General features: G+C 41.0%; 1 pseudogene; it reads right to left on the reverse strand.

Annotated features, from left to right (window-relative positions):
- Positions 1-2,129: 2,129 nt before the first annotated feature.
- On the reverse strand, positions 2,130-4,389 carry LOC139707814 (melanoma inhibitory activity protein 2-like; annotated as a pseudogene).
- Between the last annotated feature and the right edge of the window lie 9,980 nt (positions 4,390-14,369).

The raw sequence follows: 14,369 nt of genomic DNA on the forward strand, positions 1-14,369 counted from the left end.
CTGAAAGCCACCTCACAGACCAACAGCATGACCTCCATCCTGCCCCAAGATGAGAAGCCAGCTTCTTTTGTTAACATGTCCCCTCTCTGTGTTCCTGGGGCTAGCAGCCTGAACCTAGTCATTGGTGAGGCTGTGTTCCTTCCAGAGGCTGTGGGACAAGAGTGTTTCTTGCCTTGGCAGTTCCTAAGGCATAGCTGCTTCGTTGTTTCCTAGCCAGTCCTCTTACTCCCACCTTAAAAGCCAGGATCTCAGCAGTAACCAATTCTCCCTCTCCTTTGTTACATTGCTCTGCCTCTGATGCTCCCATTTGTAGGGACCTTGTGATGACCCTAGGCCATGCAGCTAATGCAGGGTGACCCCACCTCAATAGTCTTGCTTAGCCATATCAGCAAAGCACCTTCCATGGTGTGAGGCAGCATTCCCTGGGTTCCAGAGCCTGAACACCCTCATCTGTCTACCACAGAACAGCAGACATAAAATTAACCAAGACCAGAAAAGAACTGCAAACAATGTTCATTGTGGCTCCTTCACCCTGACTCTTCAGTCAACCCACATCCTGGTGACTCTCCAAGATGTGCACCAGGAGAGGCTCCAATCTGTCACTACTTGGGGCTTTGTGCTGAGGCACCATGGGAAGACACTTATTGTCTTTCACACCAGTCCAGCTTTCTCTTTTAAATAAATAAATATCCATCTGGCACCTGAGGGTGCATTGCACAAAGTTGGTAACAATGGTCTCCCTGTTGGGTTGGTGGAATAAAACAGCAGGTGAGGAGTAACAGGGATCAGCCTCTGGGGGTGGAGTTATTGGCAGAAAATAAAAACATGGGGGCAGAGGTGTTTCTAAAGTTCTGAACAGACCAATAGAGAGTAAGAAAATTGGGTTAGTAATCAAATATGTCTCAACAAAGACAATCTTAGGACCAAAGGGATCCACTGGTAACTATAGATATGTTCATAAGAACTAACATGGTACTTCTCAAATGCTTTCAAAGAATCAAGGAGACAATTCTTGCAGATTTTTTTTTTATGAGGCCACCCCTGGGTTGAAAACACAAAAATATCAGGTAATGTGATAAGCCACATAAACAATGAGGGTGAACTTCACACAATCACCTCAAAAAAAAAAAAAAAAAGGCAGGAAATATATTTGATAAAAATGAACACATTTCATGAAAATAAAAAAAAAAAAAAAACACTTAGCAAAATATGTATTGCTGGGTGAGGTGGCACATGCCTTTAATCCCAGTGGCTCAGGAGGCTGAGGCAAGAGGATTGCAAGTTCAAAGACAGCCTCAGCAAAAGTGAGATCCTGTCTCTAAATAAAACACAAAATAGGGCTGGGGAGATAGCTCAGTGGTTGAATGCCCCTGAGGTCAATCTCTGGTGCACCCCCCCCACAAAATAATATGTATAGAAGGAATTTACCTGAACATAATGAGAATTTCAGAGGAAAATTCCAAGCAAACACACTTACTTGTGGAGAACAAACTTTTTTCCCTAAGTTCCAGAACAAGGCAAGAATACCTGTTCTCAACACCCACCCTTACCAGTCAAGGAGATTAGTAAAGGAAAAAAAAAAGACATCCAAATTAGATAGAAAGAACTAAAGCAGTCTCTCTTGACAAATGACATGTTCTTATGTATAGAAGATCCTAAATGTGCCATTCAAAAAATTTGTTATGATTAATAAATTCAGTAAAGTTGAATAGCAGACTTTTTTATCATTATCAATGCCAAACAAGGATTTAAATCAATTAAAATCTTTCATTAAGCATAAAGTTACTTTCACATTTGCTACAATTACAGTAAATATGTTTCTTTGTATAAAGGGACAGTCTTTGGAATTTAAAATATCCCCAACTGCAAGATTACATATTTAAAACACTGTTTGTTGCTCATATAATAGTGGATTACTCAAATTACATGTTATATTCTCTTGAATAAGATAAAACGGAAATAATTCACTCGTAAGATTCATAAACCATCTTTATTTATAAAATACTATCCTAAGAATTATAATTTCATTAAGCTTCAATTGGAGCAAAAGTCTAATCACTTAAGTAAAAGCACTTATGTAAACTAAAATTGAGAGCTACATTATTTTTGAAGGCAGATAAAAAGTATAGTCAGGTTTCTTGTTGTGCTTCTTGATGTTCAGTAGCAGACTCTTTTGAAGGTGGAATCAACCCTGAAGGGAACTTACTTCTACTTTCAGAATGCAGGGGAGGGAGGAAATCCAGCTCTTGGGGGGAGATAATGAGAAAACACCATGGTTCCATTGAGAATGGAGTGGGTGGTGGGCCCAGTGGAAAATATTCTTGAGATGCTCCATACATGTTTCCTGGAGGAGGTGGAAGGAAAAAAAAAATTCTTCTCATGAACTGACTCCTTTGATCCACTGGAAACAGTGGACCTCTGATTGGAGGGAAAGGTAAGAAAGAAAATCCAGAGCCAGTTGCTTGGTTTTTCAGAATGGAGAGATGAATCAGTTGCATTGGAATCACCAAGATTGACTTTGGTATCACTTCTACTGGTTTTAATTTCTGAAGATGAGGCCCGTCCAATTTATCCAAAGGCGTGGAACTTCTGAGTTCTGCTGATCCGGATGGTCTACAACCATAATTAGAATAATGTCCATCTTGCCTTTCTAGAGGAAGATGTATATCAGAATAATATGGTTGGCCTGGTGGAAGGATCATTATCCTATGGCCCTGTTCCCATGGAGGTGCCAGGGTCCCAGCACCAGAAGCTGCTCTCTGCTTTCACTTAATCTATCACAGCTTGATTCTCTTCTTGCACTTCTGGTTGGATGGTCCAGAGGATTCTCTGGGCCCCTTGAGCCTCTTTCTCCTCCCACTGCCACCAAAGGTGAGAGTATGACTGGATCCTTCTTTTCCGCATGAGAAGGTCTTATTTCACATGAAGGTTGACCAATGGTGAGGAACCATTTGGGAAATTCTGTCTGCCAAGGCTGTGTTTGAAATACCAAGCACAGAAGGATCAGTTTAAATTTGAAATCCATTTCAGTTTATTTTTGTATATTGTGAGCATTTTTTTTCCTTAAATCATTAAGGTATGTTTCAACACTCCGAGCTGCCAACTCATTATCATGTGCTTTTTTCTCATAGTAAATAATGTGTCCCTGATGAGAACAAATGGTTCTTTCCAATTCTTCAAGATCTTTGGCTCGCTTTTTTAGTTCTTCAGTGGTTTAGTTATATGGCTGATCTTTTCTTCCACTTTGGAACATTTCCCCTCTTACACTACATGGTTATTTTCCTCTCATTAATTTTCTTTGGAGTTTCATTACATTTTCTTGATATAGTTTCATCACGACTTTGAGTTTATGCTAAAGATTCTGATTCTCACTTTCAAACTGTATTTTCTGCTTGCAAAGATGTTTGTTCTGTATTAAGATCTTTAATATATTTTATAAGGTCTTCCTTTGTTTTACCTTCCTCAGATAATAAAGTAAATTTTTTACTTCTTTCTCTTTCTAAGCTTTTAAAAGAGGCATTTAACTTAGCATCATGAACCATTTCTTTCAAAGCTCCTTTTGGCTGATCTAAGTGAGCACAAATGTCTGATTCACTTTCCATCTCCAATTCCAAGTTACCACCATCTGTTAGGACTTCTCCAAGTACAGGAGCCCAATCTTATCTGCAGCAAGTGTTCAGTCAGAGACATAATGTGATTTTCTTTATCTCTTAGAACTTGTTCTGCATGTACTTTAGAGTGTTCAAATGCCATTTTCTGCTTATTAAGGCCATTCAATTTTTCTTTTCATACTTCAACTTCTTGTAAAAGCTATTTCTGACTTTCCTGAAGTTGGGAATTTTCATTCAAAGCCTCTTTTATTGCTACCATAACTCTTTCTTTATTTATTTGACATATAATCAAGTTTTTTTTTTTACTTTCAGGTATTTGTGATTTGAGGAATTTTTATTCATCTACTAGGGACTTAATTATTTTTTATATATCCCCCTATCAAATCATCCTGTTGAGAATATTTAGTTTTCTCTTCTTGTAGCTCTTTTTCTAGAAAGATTGTTTCATCCTCATGTTTAGATACAGACCTATCCAGGTTTTCATATATTGCCTCCAAGTTTTCTGCTTCTATTGACCCTTTCTCCAAAATGGCATCCTTTAAAGACGACTCTAAGCCTTCATACTTTTTTAAACATGGATAACTTTTTCAAGTAGTTCACATTTTTCTTCAATTCATCCAGAAAGTTTTAGAGCAAGCTTTTCTTCTCTTCTAGTGTAACACCTGCTTCTCACAGATTGATAACTTCTCCACAAAAAAAAGAGAAGAACAAAAAGTCCAATAGTTGTACATATCACCAACTCCCATGGACAGCCATAAGGACTAGAATGTGTTTCCATGTCTTCAGACAATGCAAACAACAATCCTGCTTACTGCTTCCTCAAGTATGGCTGAGGGGCAGCTATTGCTCCACCATCATAATAAGGCTACTTTAGCTATTTCCTCCACAACCAACCCATGCCTAGCCATGCCCAAACAGGCTGTGAACACTCAGGCCTTGTTCAGGAACAAACCTGCACCAGTCAATGAAGCAGACCATTGTGAACCAGCAGGTAGGGGTGCCTGCATACATGGGCATAGGGAGCCACAGTTATGGCCTCCCAGGGGCCTAGCACACTCATGCTGCCTGTCAGAGAAGTCTTGGCCCCTTCCCTATGCCTTGAATCCTGAACCAGTGCAGGTTCAAGCCTGTCCCAATCAAGCCAGAGAGAAGTCCTCTCCAGGTCACCCACACATTGGTTTGGTTTAGGCGAAGCCAAGGCAGAACTTATTATGTACCATTTTATACAGTCATAATATTAAGGTGTTATACAGTCACAATAAGCAAAGTTGGTCATTATAAATATATAGAAAAGAAAAGGATAAGATAAGTGAGAACTTTTCTCAAATAAAACAAAATTAAATTTTTCATGGGATTCCTCACACAGAGACAGGAGACACCAGGGTATTCAATAGGAAGCAGTGTTTATTTGTGTGAATCCAGCCTCAGTGGACTCATATCCAAAGGCTGGACATTTAGTGTGGGGATTGATCCCTTATATATTCTGGTTATTTTCCTTTTATATACTAGCATTTGTCTTCATATAAGGTAATTAATACACATTCCTGTTTGGCATTCTATTTCTATATTACAAAGTAGGAAGAATGTTCAAAGCTGGTTTCTGGAAGGCTCACAATGATACAGATGGCATCATGTTCTCTTTCCTTTGTTCTGAGAAATCTCTACCACAAAATATAGCTCAGTGGTAAAGCACACCTGGCTTCTATTCCCAGTGCCAAACCAAACAAATGTCAGATGCACTTCATTTAGGGCAGAGAATTAGCATTATAATTAGTTAGGGTGAGCAAAATTTACCCTGGGTCACTTAGAAGAGGAGCTGTGTATCTTTGGCTGGTTTACACTTGTTCTTCCAGGCCTTTTCTAAAGAGATATTTCTGAAACAAAGAAACAATTTCAAGTGCTGTTATTGGTGAGCAGCTCTCTTCCTGCAATTGCAGGTGTTCCTAATTTCCTGCATGGCAGTTCACCACATTGCAAATTGTTTCCTGGTGGGGAGAAAAGTCAGAAGGGGGGCAGAGCTTGACTTCTTGGGGGATCCCTTTCCTCTTAGCCTATTCTAATCAACTTCATGGCAGCACCTCCAGTATCTGAGATGCAGAGAGTTTAAGTGGCCACCAAATCTAGATATTTTGTTAGGTGCAGGGCAGGATCTCTCTCCCTGAGGTAGTAGTTACTCTTTGAGGGAGATTGAAATCTATCTGAGTGCCAGCCACTCACTTATCTCACTTCTTCTACCCACTGGTATCAGAATCAGCTTTCTCTCTCATAGCCCATTGCCCAAGGCCCAGGTGACCCAGGAGGCCTTAAAGGCTAGTTCTGTGGGAGTGGTGGAGTCACTCTGCATTCTGGAAAGGGACACCTTTGTTCTGAGAGGCTGCAGTGATAGGAATAACCTGCATGTTTTGTTCTAGACAATCTTGACAGTGGGTTTGTGATGGATGCAGTCAGGAATTCCTTTAAAGCAGCTGTTATTTGAGGCTAGAGACAGACCCAGAAGCCTGTAGTCCTGGACTAGAGAGGAGAAAGCATATTTGGGCACATTGTAGAGAAATTGCTGGTTATGGGTACAAACAGAGTCGGGCAGCTTGAAAATGCCTTTGAAGATCTTCCTGGGACACTTGGTGAGAGGTTCCAAGAGGAGAGACAGGACTCCTGACCCACCAGCTAATGAGCCATCACTGCTCAAATGCCATAGATTCAAAGCATATATTCAAAGTAAAATATGCTCAATCTACCTACTTCCTTTGGAACCAGAACACATAGCTGGTGTTGTGATCCAAATGAATGTGCCCACAGGAAACTGGACAGTCCCTGAATGCACAAATACAGCCATCTAGGAGTTTTCTGTTATTTCAAGAGCAGGGATTCTCTAGATCTTTCTGAGCCCTCAGACCATCTCTGAGCAATTAATTGGAACTCATCAGATACAATATTGAATCAGAAATGTTTTAATAGGTAGAAATGTGGGTGGGAATTATCTCTTTGCAAGCCAGAAGAAACTAACTAGGGTTAATCTGAACAAGAGGTGATTAGACAGAGATCAAAGCAGGAGTGGGAAGCTCTGTTTTTGCCCAGGATTGGAAGTCCAGACAGCCATCAAGACAGGAAGGGGCCTCACTCAGGACCACTGTCATGACATATAGGGATGAGAACCAGGATCTTCTGCATGAAGCACAACATAAGCTCTTTCCAGTGATTTGTCCCTCCATTAAAAAGGGAAAAGTTAACTAGCCCGGTGTGGCTTTTACAAGCAACAGAATGGACTATGTCTACTGTGGAAGAGTATTTCTAATTTAGGTAAAGAATTAGAGTGCTAATAGAAAAGAGTAACTGTGCTAGGAACTTCAGGGAGGCAGACAACCAAAAAAAGGCTATATACTATATATATATATATATATATATATATATATATATATATATAGAGAGAGAGAGAGAGAGAGAGAGAGAGAGAGAGAGAGAGATGTGTTCTCTACCACTGGTATCAGAATCAGCTTTCTCTCTCATAGCCCATTGCCCAAGGCCCAGGTGACCAAGGAGGCCTTGAAGGCTAGTTCTGAGTTCATTTTGATGTATTCATAAAGGCATATAACATAATTCACTCTATTTCAATCTCCAGAACTTTTTCTTCTTTCCCCTCCTCCTTCTCTAGACCTCCTTCCTCTACTGTATAGGTCTTCCTTCTATTTATACATTGTTTCTAATTATGAACTATAGTTCACAATTAGAATTTATTGTGATATGTCTGCACATGCACATAGCATAATCAGAAAATTTCATTCTGCACTTTCTCCTCTTTCCCATTCCTCCTTTCTTCCAATACACTCCATTCACTCCATTGTTCTCTCTTTTATTTTTATGAGATCCTTTATTTATTAATTCCCTTTCTCTCTTTAGCTTCTGCATATGAGATAAATCATTCAATCCTCCATTTTCTGGGTCTTGCTTATTTCACTTAAGGTGATGTTCTCTAGTTTCATGCATTTACCAGCAAATGACACAATTTCATTCTTCTTTATGGCTGAGTAAAACTCTGTTGTGTATATCTACCACATTTTCTTTATGCATTCATCTGTTGACAAACATCTGGGATAGTTCCATCACTTGGCTATTGTGAATTGCACTGCTATAAACATTGATGCAGCTGTATCACTATAGTATAGTAATTTTAGTTCTTTTAGATTAATACTGAGGAGTGGGATAGCTGGGCCATATGGTCGTTCCATTCCTAGATCATTGAGGAATCTCCATACTGCTTTCCAGAGAGGTTGTTAATTTGACGTTCCAGCCACAATGGATGAGTGCACCTTTATTCCTACATCCTCTCCAGTATTTACTGCTGTATGTATTCTCGATGCCTGGCAATCTAAGCAGAGTGAGGTGAAGTCTCAATGCAATTTTGATTTGCATGTCCCTGATTGAAAAGGATGTTGAATATTTTTTTTCATGTATCTGTAATCCATTTGCATTTCTTCTTTTGAGAAATGCCTATTTATCTGCTTTGTATACTTATTCATTGCGTTCCTTTTTTTTTTTTTTTTTTTTTTTTTTTTTTTGCTCTGGTGTTAAGTTCGAGTTCTTTATATAGTTTGGATATTAATCCTCTGTCAGAGGAGCAGGTGGCAGAGATCTCCCATTCTGTAGGCTTTCTCTTCACACTCTTGTTTGCTTTGATGTGCAGAAGCTTTTTAATTTGATGCTGTCCAGCTTATTTATTCTTGGTTTTGTCTCTTGAGTTTAGGAGTCTTATTAAAGAAGCCATTGCCTGCCTCAAGATGTTGGAGTGTTGAGCTTCTAGAAGTTGTGAAGTTTCTAGTCTAATTTCCTGGTCTTTGATGCACCCTGAATTGACTTTTGGGCAGGGTGAGAGTTAGAGAACTAGTTTCATTCTTCTACATATGGATACCCAGTTTTCCCAGCACTGTTTGTTAAAAGGCTATCTTTCATCCACTGTATGTTTTTGACATTTTTGTCAATGATAAGAAGACTCCATATGGGTTTGCTGCTGGGTATTCTCTGCTATTCCATGTGTCTTCATGTCTGTTTTTATGCCCAGTATGCAGTCCTTGTTCCTGTGGCTCTGTAGTAAAATTTGAGATTAGGTAAGGTATTGTGATGCTATCAGCATGGAAATTATTGTTCAAGAGTGCACATTTCAATGTATGTGGTTCTAGCTTCTATCTTCCTCTCCCTATCCCTCCCCCTCTCACTGAATGCAAATGCTGATGAAGATGCTAAGAACCTGGATCACTCAAACATGGCAAATTTAAATGGTACAGCCATTCTGTAAAAAAGTTATGTAGTTCCTTTTAAAACTAAAAATAAACTTACCATACAACATAGCCATTGCATTCTTGGGCATTAATTCCATATAAATGCAAGCTGATTTATCTGCAAAAACTTGTCCATTAATGTTCTTAGCAGCTTTAGTCCTAATGGCCCTAAACTGAAAACTACCCAGACAAACTTTATTGGGTAAATAGTTAACCTGTGTTGTAGCCATAGGGTAGAATATTAGTCAGACATAACAAAATGAAGTCTTGACACATTCAACAGTTGTTTAACTATTTAAAAAAATAACTTGAGTGGAAAAACCGTCTTCAGGGATTCCAGACTGCTTATGATATAGCATTTGTGAGATAACATTGCACAGATGTGGACAGGTAATAAAGATGACAACCATGGCTGGAAGAGGTAATGAAGGAAGGAAGGAAGAGAGGGTGAGGAGATTTAGCCTAGGTACAGTTTCCTGCCTTGACTGTGCTGGTAGCTACTCCAAAGAACACACATGATAAGCATGCAGACACCTGCAAACACACAGAGAAACACATGGGACATGGCAGAACATGCATATAAAATGCACAGTGTCATTTTCCTGATTTTGATGCTCTCTTGAGTTATGCAAAGTCAACTTATCAGGACAAATAGACTGAAGAGTTACCAACCCCCTCCATGCTTCTTTGCAATTTTTTAAAGCATCTATAATGACTTTAAAATATATTTTAAGAAGAAAGTACCCTTGCTCTGCTAAGACACAGCACATGCTTGTAGGAATCCCTTTTTCTAAAACCATCATGCTGCTCAAGTAGAACCTTAAGGTCAAGGTAAGAACATGATGTTTGAAGGGCCATCTCTATATCACTCAGAAACATGAATGTGGCTGTAGATATTTAAGGCATGCTGTGCAGCACGCCTTAATATTAACTCTTCAACTGTCTTTTTCCCCATGTCACTACACACATTTCTGTGTTATTTCTTAAAGTCCTCTCCATTTCCCCCATACTGGTAAACTGACTGCTCTCCTATCCTGTCACTGGACATTCAGCTGTCTCATCTGCATTCCTGTCCATACTACTGTGATAAGCCTCCTTTGGGATATGAAGATTAATGACTTTTCTAATTATTGTTCAGGATAATTTCCTAGAAGCAGAATTTATGGCTCAAAACTTTGCCCGATGCATACTATTTCTAGTGGATATTTACCATTTTCCTCTCAGGAGGCTGTAGGGCTTCCTATCCAGGTCAGCTCTTCCTCTTGGCCCAGAACTGCCCCAACTGAATTTTCCCTCCCCAGGTGCCTCCTGCTTGTAGTTGAATAGCAATTGAAAATCCACAGGCTGGAATCCCCAAATCTGGATGACCTTCAACAAGGAGGACCCCCAATTGGCACTGGCCAGAAGTGGGCCCCATCCCCAGCTGCAGCCTGGAGACCTGGTGTTCCTGCTTAGGTGATGAGGCCCCTGGGACACCCTGAGCCAGACAGGACACAGGAGCAAATTCAGATGATCGTCGATCACCACAGCAAAATCCATTTTTTAAGGAAGAAGATGAGAAAATAAATTAAAAGTACTATTTTTGATATCACTGAATTCTCAAAAAAAGAAAACAGAAAAAATGAATAGTAAACACACTTGAAGGCTACTGTGGGCTCAGGACCAGGCAGAGACAAACACGATGGAACCTGGATTTGATCCTGTGCTCCAGCAGTGGCCACTGACATGAAAGAAGGGGTCATGAGCTCCTGCAGATTGGATTTCGATCCATCTGTGTGTCCTCACCTGAAACCCTGGTTGCAACAAAAGATTAACTGCACAAACAATGAGAAAATCAATAAAGTTTACCATATTGGGGGAGCAGGGGTTTAATCTACAGCCAAGGTCATGGCACTAACACCTGCTTTCCTGAGCTTGGGTTGCTGGCCTCAGCCTGAGGAGTTCACAATCTGCCTTCCTCTCCTGTGGCTCAGAGTTGGCTCAGGATTGTAGGTCATACTCAAGGTCCCTTTCCTTCTAAAGTACTTTTAGAGTCAAGACAGAATTCTGCTGCATTGAGAGTCAAGACAGAATTCTGCTGCCTTCATTTAGTTTTAGAAACTAAAAACTAAAAATTAAACTTCATTTAATTTTTAGAAAAAAATAAAATGAAAATGACAACCAAGACACTAAGTCTTACCATGTGCATTCCTAAGAAGCTTTTGCTTTGAGGATGATTTATAAAAGTACTTTTCCCAAAAGTTGATTCTGCAGAATTATCCCAGGCAAAGCAGACGTGTCTTGCCTGCTGGGCCATTGTCTGCTGGGCCATTGTCTGCCTTGAGCTTGCTGCACTCTGTTCCAGGTCTCCTGGCATCAGCTGCCTTATGGCTTCTGTTGCCTGGGAATTTGTTCTGATAGCTCTTCTTGCATATTTATTTCTTATTTTGCATTTTTGATTGCCTTGACCAACATGCTACATTTCAATGCCTGGCTTACTCTACATGTACATCATTCTAATGTTTAATTTATAGGGGATGCTTATTTTCTGGATTGGTTTCTGTCTGAATTAATAGAGTAGTAATCTAGTGGGATAAGAAAAGTTACTTTGCTCTGTGGGGTGAGGGAAGCCTATGATGACTGTCTATGGGCATCTTCTGCCACTCACTCATTAGACTTGAGGGATGTGGTTCCATCTATACATGCCAAGTTGTTTGGATGCATAAGAACTGCCATTGTGGAAATTCCTCACCTGCTGACATCTGCAGCATATATCAAAGCTTGAGGGCCCTTTTCTCTTCTCCTGCAATGCCTAATGCTCACCTTCCCAGTGATTCAGTTAAGCTTCTCATGCTCCAGACCATAGGCAAATCATCTCTAGCTGCCCTATCTATTCTGGTCAATTGATTTATCTGCACAGGGTGAATTCTGAAACTTTACAGTCTCCATGTGCATGTGAAAAGTGGTCAATCATGCATGCTCTCTACATCAGTGGAAAACCACAGGGGAATCTTCCAGAACTACAGGCAGAGGGAAGCACCCCCAGGGGTGTTTTGGCATAAGCCTTCATATGGATTCAGGGCACCCGGATCCCCTCCTTCCCTGCACTTCCCATGGCCATAGATCAGCAGATGCTGTGCTCTTCTCTGTGGCTACACACTTCCACTGCATAGCTGTCCTGGAGTTGTCCATCTTCTGTCCCCCAGAACCTGTGGGAGCTCACAGGTGATAGCAAGTGTAGGACTGTGAGAGGGGAGAGATGGCCCCAGATGGATGCAGTCTCTGCTCTCAGCATCAGTGTTATACAGCAGGAACAGGTCTTTTTTGTTGTTTGGTTAGTAAGACCTACAGTTATGGCTTCTTAACATGTTTTCAGCCAAAGTGGATTCATTTTGCCCTTTGTTCGTTGATTCAATTCATATGTATGACACCTATGTGGGTCCAAACACTGCCCTTGGCCATCAGTTTGCAGAAGTTAATGAGAAAGGCCCCAACAGCCCTCAGGGAACTTAGAAGCAAGAGGAATGTATGAGTGTTTAGTAGGTGATATAACAAATTAATGGAAGTGCAATGGCTTACAACATGGATTTATTATCTCATATCTCTGGGAGTCAGCATTGAAACAGATAAGGGTGTAGCCAGGCTGGTTCCCTCTGGAATGAAAATTACCTCCCTTGCTTTGTGCAGGTTTTTGGATGTAGCTATGTCCCTTGGCTGTTAGCCAAATCAGTCAACCTCCTTATCAGTTATTGCAGTGTCCTCTCACCTGATCTCTCTTGACAGGAGTCCCTCTGTGGTTATGTTCTTCCTACCTGAACTCTCTGAGGCCATCTCTCCCCTCTCACAGTCCTACACTTGCTATCACCTGTGAGCTCCCACAGGTTCTTGGGGACAGAAGATGGACAACTCCAGGACAGCTATGCAGTGGAAGTGTGTAGCCACAGAGAAGAGCACAGCATCTGCTGATCTATGGCCATGGGAAGTGCAGGGAAGGAGGGGATCCGGGTGCCCTGAATCCACATGAAATCTTATGCCAAAACACCCCTTACAACATGGGTTTTGGTTTGAGCTGACACTCTAAGCCCATTTACTTCTTAGCCTTCAATTTAATCTCACTTTTCCTATGAATGTTACCTATTCCTCACCACTTTTGTTGAATTTATGATGCATTTTTATCCTGGGTATAAATATGTAAAAGTGCTGATAAACTTCATTAGGGAATTTTTAATGGCTATTATGTGGTTCTTTCTGGCTAGGGACATGATGTCCCACCCATCTTCATTTGATGATGTTAATAATATCCTGATACAATAAATCAAAGGAAAACTTCTACAAACAGCAAATATAGAGCTGAAATAAAAATTAAAAAAAAAAAAAACTGGCCTTTTGGTTTGTATGGAAGAGGCCAAGGGTTTCCCTTAAGGCTTCTCTTGCCTTGTGGGTCATGGGAAAGTGGGGAACATCTCCATGGCACAGTGGGAAAAACCCAGCCTCTGAGCCTGTATATTTGGGGCCTCAAGGTGACTCCTTCCATTCTACCTAGCTCCACATTGATGAACTTGAATGGGCTTCCACCAGAAGCTGAAGTATCATGAAGAAATAATACTATGTCAGTGGCCACATCCAAGGCACAGGTATACACATGGTAACCATCACAGAGGTGACAGCAAGGTTGGGAAAGTTAGGGATGCAGGCCTTGGTCTCCCAGTTTTAATTTGCCCCTTACATGCTGTGAGAAGCTGAGAAAGTTACTTAACCTCTCTATGCTTATTTACTCAGAGCTACTGTGAGAACAAGGGTACTCACTGTGTCAACCTCATGTACTGTTCTCCTGAGACAGCATTTATTCTCTGGAACAGAGTGGGTGCTGCATAAAGGTAAGCAATCATATAACAGGAATGCTAGTCAAGGTCTAAAAGAAGGATTAAAACAGCCAAAGGTATCTCACCCTTGTAGACTCCCACAAGGATCCTGAGGCAATTTGGGGTAGAAGCATCCTCTGAAAGTCACTTGGGCAGGTAGAACAGTGGCTGTAGCTCCTACAGTCCCAAATCCATTCTCTGTGGCTCCCAATCTGATGCTCCCTTCCAGGGCCTGAGCCTCTGCAGCAGAGAACCCTGAACCACAGAAACCCATGAGAGGTGGCAGCAGAGCCCCTGCAGCCCTGGAGAGCCCAGCTGGACCTGGGAAGTGGAAACCAGGTGCCCATCTTCCCCACATGCAGCAAACAGAAGAGCATGGTTAGGAATCAGAGACTGTGCACACTCACTCCCAGGAACATAGCAAGCTGGATTACCTTTGGCCCTTCACAAAAAACACCCTTTTTCTAATTAAAACATTTCAACAAAAAAAGTGTATGTGCATATGCACACACAGACATGTGGAGTGCACATACATATGCATATATGGCTCCTTTGACATTAGGTAAATCACACTTTGCAGGACCCTGGAGATCCACTCAGAAAGAGCATTTGAAGCTGTCATGGCCCACGTGCACATATGGGAAAGG

The sequence above is a fragment of the Marmota flaviventris genome, chromosome 12 (genome assembly GCF_047511675.1).
Source record: "Marmota flaviventris isolate mMarFla1 chromosome 12, mMarFla1.hap1, whole genome shotgun sequence".
NCBI classification, from domain to species: domain Eukaryota; kingdom Metazoa; phylum Chordata; class Mammalia; order Rodentia; family Sciuridae; genus Marmota; species Marmota flaviventris.